The 6,000-nt window shown below is 42.3% G+C and overlaps 1 long non-coding RNA gene across 1 annotated transcript in view; it reads left to right on the top strand.

Moving 5' to 3' along the window:
- The first annotated feature begins 465 nt into the window (after positions 1–465).
- The window catches only part of LOC125329012, a 28,262-nt gene continuing 22,727 nt past the window's right edge, over positions 466–6,000 (top strand). The window contains exons 1-2 of the long non-coding RNA XR_007205005.1: positions 466–583; positions 5,057–5,163. This is a non-coding gene — a long non-coding RNA (uncharacterized LOC125329012). The remainder of the gene's footprint in view (positions 584–5,056; positions 5,164–6,000) is intronic.

Raw genomic sequence — 6,000 nt, 5'->3', positions numbered from 1 at the left:
AATTTGTGTGGGGCAAGAGAGGCCCATCAGGCATCTTCACATGGTGATGCAGGGATGTGTGTGTACCTGTGCATGGTCATTGCTACACCTCCAATCCCCAAATTCTAATTGATATCCATGCTGGAGGATGGAAAAGGGGAGAGAGAGGAAAAGGGCCTCTGAGCTCAATGCCAGCTCTCCCAAACACGTCTCTTTCTGCCTCTCACCTGCGTTCATCTGCTTTTCTTTGATTTGGTCTGACAGTGGGAACGGGAAACTTTCTGCTTTTCTGTTTGCAGTAATGGAGCTCTCCTGACATGGATAATTAGTGACTTTTTGTTTTTTTGGAAATTGCTGGGGTGCCTCACTCGGCACAGCTGCATCACCCGTGGGTAATCTGGGAAGGGAATCAACTCAATCTCATATTTCTTTCCTTCATTTATTTATTTTTCTGTAATTCCAGCTTGCTCAGGAAGTGTGTGTCAAGCAGGAGTCAGAACATGAGGGCAATCGTGATGGGATTGGGATCTGCCATTGCCTCAGAGCCCAAGTGGCTCTTATTCCTTTGAACATCCTGAGAATTATCACGGGATACAGTTTTTTTGTAAGTGTTGTTTGTCACTGAAAAACTCCAAAAAACCCCCCCCTATTTTGAAAGGTTCTTGTGTCAGACAGATTCTGGCCTCTGAAGTTGTTTCAAAAGTGGGCAGATCGAAAATCTACATTTAAATTTCATATATTGTATATTCATAACCCAATCGTTCCTTCAGCGCTGGGTAAATGCAACATTTCAGTGCTCCACCATTTTTAAACTTCATTGCTGTGGATAATCACCCCAAAACATAATAACAACATCATCCAAGTACAAGAAAATATGTTTGAAATGTCCTTTTTTTTTATTGTGCCATAAGATAGCGCTTCCAAAATCCCAAACTGAATTGCTTTTCAGCAGATAAGCATCAAAAACTACATTTCCTGCTTTCGGGGAAGGTGCAATAAGGTGCTCTATCAGTGTAATAGTTCCCAATGATATGCTCTAGTAGTATTTTGATGAATTACATGATTACAGCTAAAATGAACACTTTCATCATGCCTGAATTAATAATGGTGGTATGATTTGGCAAGTACTCCTGCGGTGTTCTTTAACTCACCACTTCAGAAGACAAGAGTTTGCGAGCCCATCCTTTGTCTCGGGGAAACACAGGGATCCTTCACTGCTGAAAACACAGGGAGCAGGAGAAATGTGACAGCTTTAAAAGGGAAGAGGAAACTGATGCTCGCTTACCTTGCCAAGCTCATCGTGACTCAATTGCTTTATTTTTCACTGCCTTATTCCGGTGTCTGAGGCACCTTTGACTGTGTCAAAACAGGAAAAAATCAGTATTTTTTTGTGTGTGAGAACAGGTTTGTGAATTTTATTTGCAAATGTTTGTTGTAGGAAGGTGGGGGTTGGACTCTTTTCCCAGGCAGCCAGTGACAGGAAAAGAGGAATTGTCCCCTCAAGCTGCATAAGGGGGGTTCAGGTTGGATACCAGGAGGAATTTCTCTAAGGAAAGGGTGCTCAGGCTTTGGAAGGAGCTGCCCAGGGAGGTTTGGAGTCCCGAGCCCTGGAGGTGTCCAAGGAATTCCTGGATGTGGCACTCAGAGCTCTGGGCTGGGGACAAGGTAGGGACTGCTCACAGCTTGGACTCCATGGTCCTGGAGGGCTTTTCCAACCCAAATGATTCCACGATTCTATAAAATGCTTTGTTTCCAAATGACTTTAAAGCCTCATAAAAACATAGTTTTCTCTTAAATCACTGGGTTTACTGTAGAACCTGGATGATCAGGATGTTCCTTTCTGTGGGTTCCATGTCAGACAACATTTGATTGAACCCTCACCAGGCCTTGAGTGAAGCCATGGATTGGTGAGACCATTCCAGGGCTCCTTGGGGGATCCAGCCATGTCCATGAAAACTTCCCACACCGAGGATTCCGTAATTTTGTGCAGATGTGCACAGCATTGAGAAAAACCTGTACTGCTGAAGCTGTTACAGCATCATTTGTCTGACAATAAATGAAGGCTCTCAGTCTTTACAGCTGTCATCTAATCCCTTTAATGAGCATTAATTTTACTGGAAATAATAAGAATAATAACCAGCCTGCTGCAGATAAGGAATGTAAACTTTTGCAGGCTATTGTGAGAAACGGCGAGGCACAGCACCAACATCTGGGCAGGTGTGTCTGTAATCGTGACCCACCTGATGCTTATTCTGTGCTCACCAGCCTTTGCTGGCACCTGTGATGTTACAGCCTCGTGCTGGGGCACTGAACTGGAGGACAGGACTGGCTGGGGCAAGAGCTTCCTTTCTCTTTTCCTGAGTGCTTTCTGTCCGTGGAATTTTTGCTCTTGGTTAATTATGATCCTCTAGGCTTGTACCAAATAGTAATTTTATGCCGTGAAATAGCTCAGGGGTGCTGATGCAGGAAGCCAAGGGAAAACATAAGCACAGTGTTTGTGAACCCAAGCTATAGGAAAAGTAATATTTGGAGCAAATGATGTTATCAGACCATCTTGTGGGGACACTTAAGACATCATGGAATGGTTTGGGTTGGAAGGGACCTTCAAACTCATCCAGTCCCACCCCGTGTCATGGGCTGGGACACCTTCCACTATTCCAGGTTGCTCCAAGCCCCATCCAACCTGGCCTTGGACACTGCCAGGGATCCAGGAGCAGCTACAGCTGCTCTGGGCACCCTGTGCCAGGGCCTCCCTACCCTCACAGGGAAGGATTTCTTCCCAGTATCCAAGTAGGTCACCTCAAATGAGAGCAGAGGAAGGGGAGCTCAAGAGAACTTTTTTTGTCTCTCCACTAGAGCTGCTAAAAATCTCAGTACCAGGGGCTTCTGCCCCTTCTCCTGGGGTAGGTAGGTAGGTAAAATATCATGCAAACTGTACAGTCACATTTGTGTCCACACAAAAGAAGTGACTTAACTGCTTTTTTTAAAGGTTTTGGTGCACAATATATTATTTTTTTGGCACTCAAACAGTGTAAAATCTGTTAATAGCCTGTGTGTAGAGACAGAGCTCCTGTTTAGCTCCTGTTATAAGGAAAGAAATTGTAATTCTTAATTGAATTCTCCTATGGAACTACCAGCAATATAAATTACAATGTCACTGGAATAAGAGGGGGGAAAGCCCTTTTTACAAGCCTCAAGATGATAATTTATAAATAAAGTAAAACCAAGAAGCCTTAACGAAAAGTCCCTACGGACTCTGACATTAATAGCCTTTACTTTTAATCTGATACAATAAATCTTGCAGCCATGTATCCAGAACAGAAATAACAGAAACCAGGCCAAGCTGGAGGAGATGTGGGGGAGTTGAAGAGAAACATTCTCTTTCTTTAATTAAAAATACATGGTGATTTTCTGGTATTCCAGAGTCAAAAAGTCATTGCTGCCAATCACTTTGCTCCAAAGAGAGGATTTTTGGTTGGATTCTCTGCCTAAAATCTTCCAGATCCACATGTGCTTTGCAATTTTCAATATTCACTTTGGGAGATTGTGTTCTGGCCCCACTGCCATCATTGCATGAGAATCTCAGATTTTCAGCTGCCTTGTGAGGTGCTGTGGTTTAAAAGGAAATCTGAACTTTCAATATTAATTATTTTAATAATATTATGAATTTTTGAGAGGGTTTTTTTTTTTTTTTACTGGAGCAAGGATATTTCAGAAATTTGTCTAGAGAGAGGATGCAGTAAATGGTAACCAAGAGGAGAGTGCAAAGTGTGGTGCCCTGTGACATCTCTCCCAAAGAAGGGATTCCATATGTCACACACCAGTGATGGGAACCAGGGATTTTCATGGCCTCTGAGTATTGCCAGCACTCTACATTCAAAGATATTTATTTAGAAATGAAAAGAATAATGGAAAAAATCTTAAAATTGTGACAAAAATCAGCACATATTTGCCTCTTTGTCTACTTTGAGGATATCACTGAGAGTATTGAGATCGGGACTGATTTGCTCCATAGAGATCACATTTATTTTTTCAGAGACCAGTAGCATTTTGTCCAGTCTGGGTTTTTTTCAAGTCTTAACTTTATTAAAGAGAAGTTCTACCTTCTTTTTTTTCTTCTTGATTTTAAATGGTATGAATCAGCACAGAATATGTACAGATCTCCAGTGTAAATGGCATGAAAAAGCACAGAGTACGTACAGATTTCCAGTGTTTCCAGTCATGCCAAGGCTTTTTTGTGGATAATTTTTAATAACAGTAACAGAAAAGTGGCAGTCTCAAGTCTGCTCCTAAACCAGAGCAAACTGAGAAACCCACAAAATAAGCAGCTGCCATGACTTGTGCTTTCTGGAATGTAAAAACATTGGACAAAAACCATATTAACTGAAGAAAAAGTATTTTAAACAGTTAGAAATTCCCTGTTTTCCCAGCACTGCCAGGAGCAAGCATCACCCCACTGTCATGCACTGGGCTGTAGTTGCCCATGGAGCTCAGAAATCATCCCAGTCCTTAAATCACGGCTGTGAGCAAGACCCATCAGCCTGCAGTGTTCCTAAACACTCTCATTTTTAGGCCAGGCAGATGCAGCTCATCCCAAATATTTCTCTGGACAACTCATGGTCACCTTGTTTGAAATCTGGACGTTTCCCGTGTGCTGCATCTGATGGTGATTTTTTTGTTTTAAAAAGCAATACAGGCAATAATCTGAAGCTCACTTATGAGGCCTGCATAAAATGCTGTCTAACAACCAAGTACAGTAAATTAAACATGATCCTCATTACATAAATACAATTATATTTATCAGCCTTTTATAACCACACAAAGCATTTACCAGTAAGAGTTATTTTGGAGTAGATAATTCCCAATTAACTTTTACTACTTTATTTTTGCTAATTTAGTTAGAGTTAATTTTTCAAATAAAATAATAAAAAAAAAAGCTGTATCAAATGGCATCTCTAACTATTACACTGGAGATGAGATATAATTAAAATGTTATGTATATGGAATTGCAGCTGATGGGAACCTCAGCTTAAACTCTTATTTTTGTCTTTATTTGATTGTTGCCTGCTCTGCACAGAGAACATGATTGAATTGCAAGATGGCCGTGTGCCCACAGTGCCAGGATTTGGAGAGGGAAAGGAAGAGCTTGGACAGAAAATGACCTGGAAAATCAAACAGGTCGAGGTATGACCTTAAATGTGCTGAGAAATCCTGTGAAAGCCCTTCTCTGATATTGCCATTTTTTTTCTGCAGTGCTAGTCGTGTCTGTGGGGTTGGGAATCTTGGAATTTCATGGTGGGAATGGCAGTGGTGAAGGTGCCTTTTTGCTCTGTGGGATTGATGGAGCTCATGCATGAATTATTCACCTGTTAATGAATTTATTCACCTGTTGATCACCCTTGTGATTCCACTGCCCTGTTTGTCCCCAAACTGAGCATCACCCAAAGCTTTGGATGTTGGCTCTATACCATGGAATGACCTCAGTCCAACCCAGTGAAGGCTCTGTCTAAAATTGCCACCAAAACCCAAAGTCCAACGAGCTGCATCACTTGGGTGAGGTGTCCTTTCCAGTTTTTCATGCCCTTTTCAGTTCCTTGTCTTCCCGAGGATAGTGGTGAGTGACTCATGGGATGAGGAATACACAGGGAATCCATTGGCACTGTAATTTTGTGCTTTTCAAAGAAACCCCTCAAGGCAAAAAGGAGGACAAATCTGAGAAGCCTTCCTACCTACATTTTGCTTCTCTGGTTTTCACTTTATCTTGAAACATGAGGTTTAAAACCAGCTGGAATTGAGGCTGTTGGATTTATCCATTGGAATCCTGCTGGAGACATGCTCTGTGTTCATTTCCCTGTCCCTAAATCAGGAACAGTCCGAGTGTCCTCCCAAAGAATCCCCCTCTGTCAGGGTTAAACCTGCTGATGGCCGTGTGCCGCTGGTGTGGCCGCACAAGTTCTAGCTGAGGACTCAGCTCGGGCTCCAGGGGATCTCCACACCGTGGAGTATCAGGAAAATGTGTGA

The sequence above is a fragment of the Corvus hawaiiensis genome, chromosome 7 (genome assembly GCF_020740725.1).
Source record: "Corvus hawaiiensis isolate bCorHaw1 chromosome 7, bCorHaw1.pri.cur, whole genome shotgun sequence".
NCBI lineage: Eukaryota > Metazoa > Chordata > Aves > Passeriformes > Corvidae > Corvus > Corvus hawaiiensis.
The sequence above is the reverse complement of the archived record's forward strand: the minus strand, read 5'-3'. Positions and strand labels throughout refer to the sequence as shown.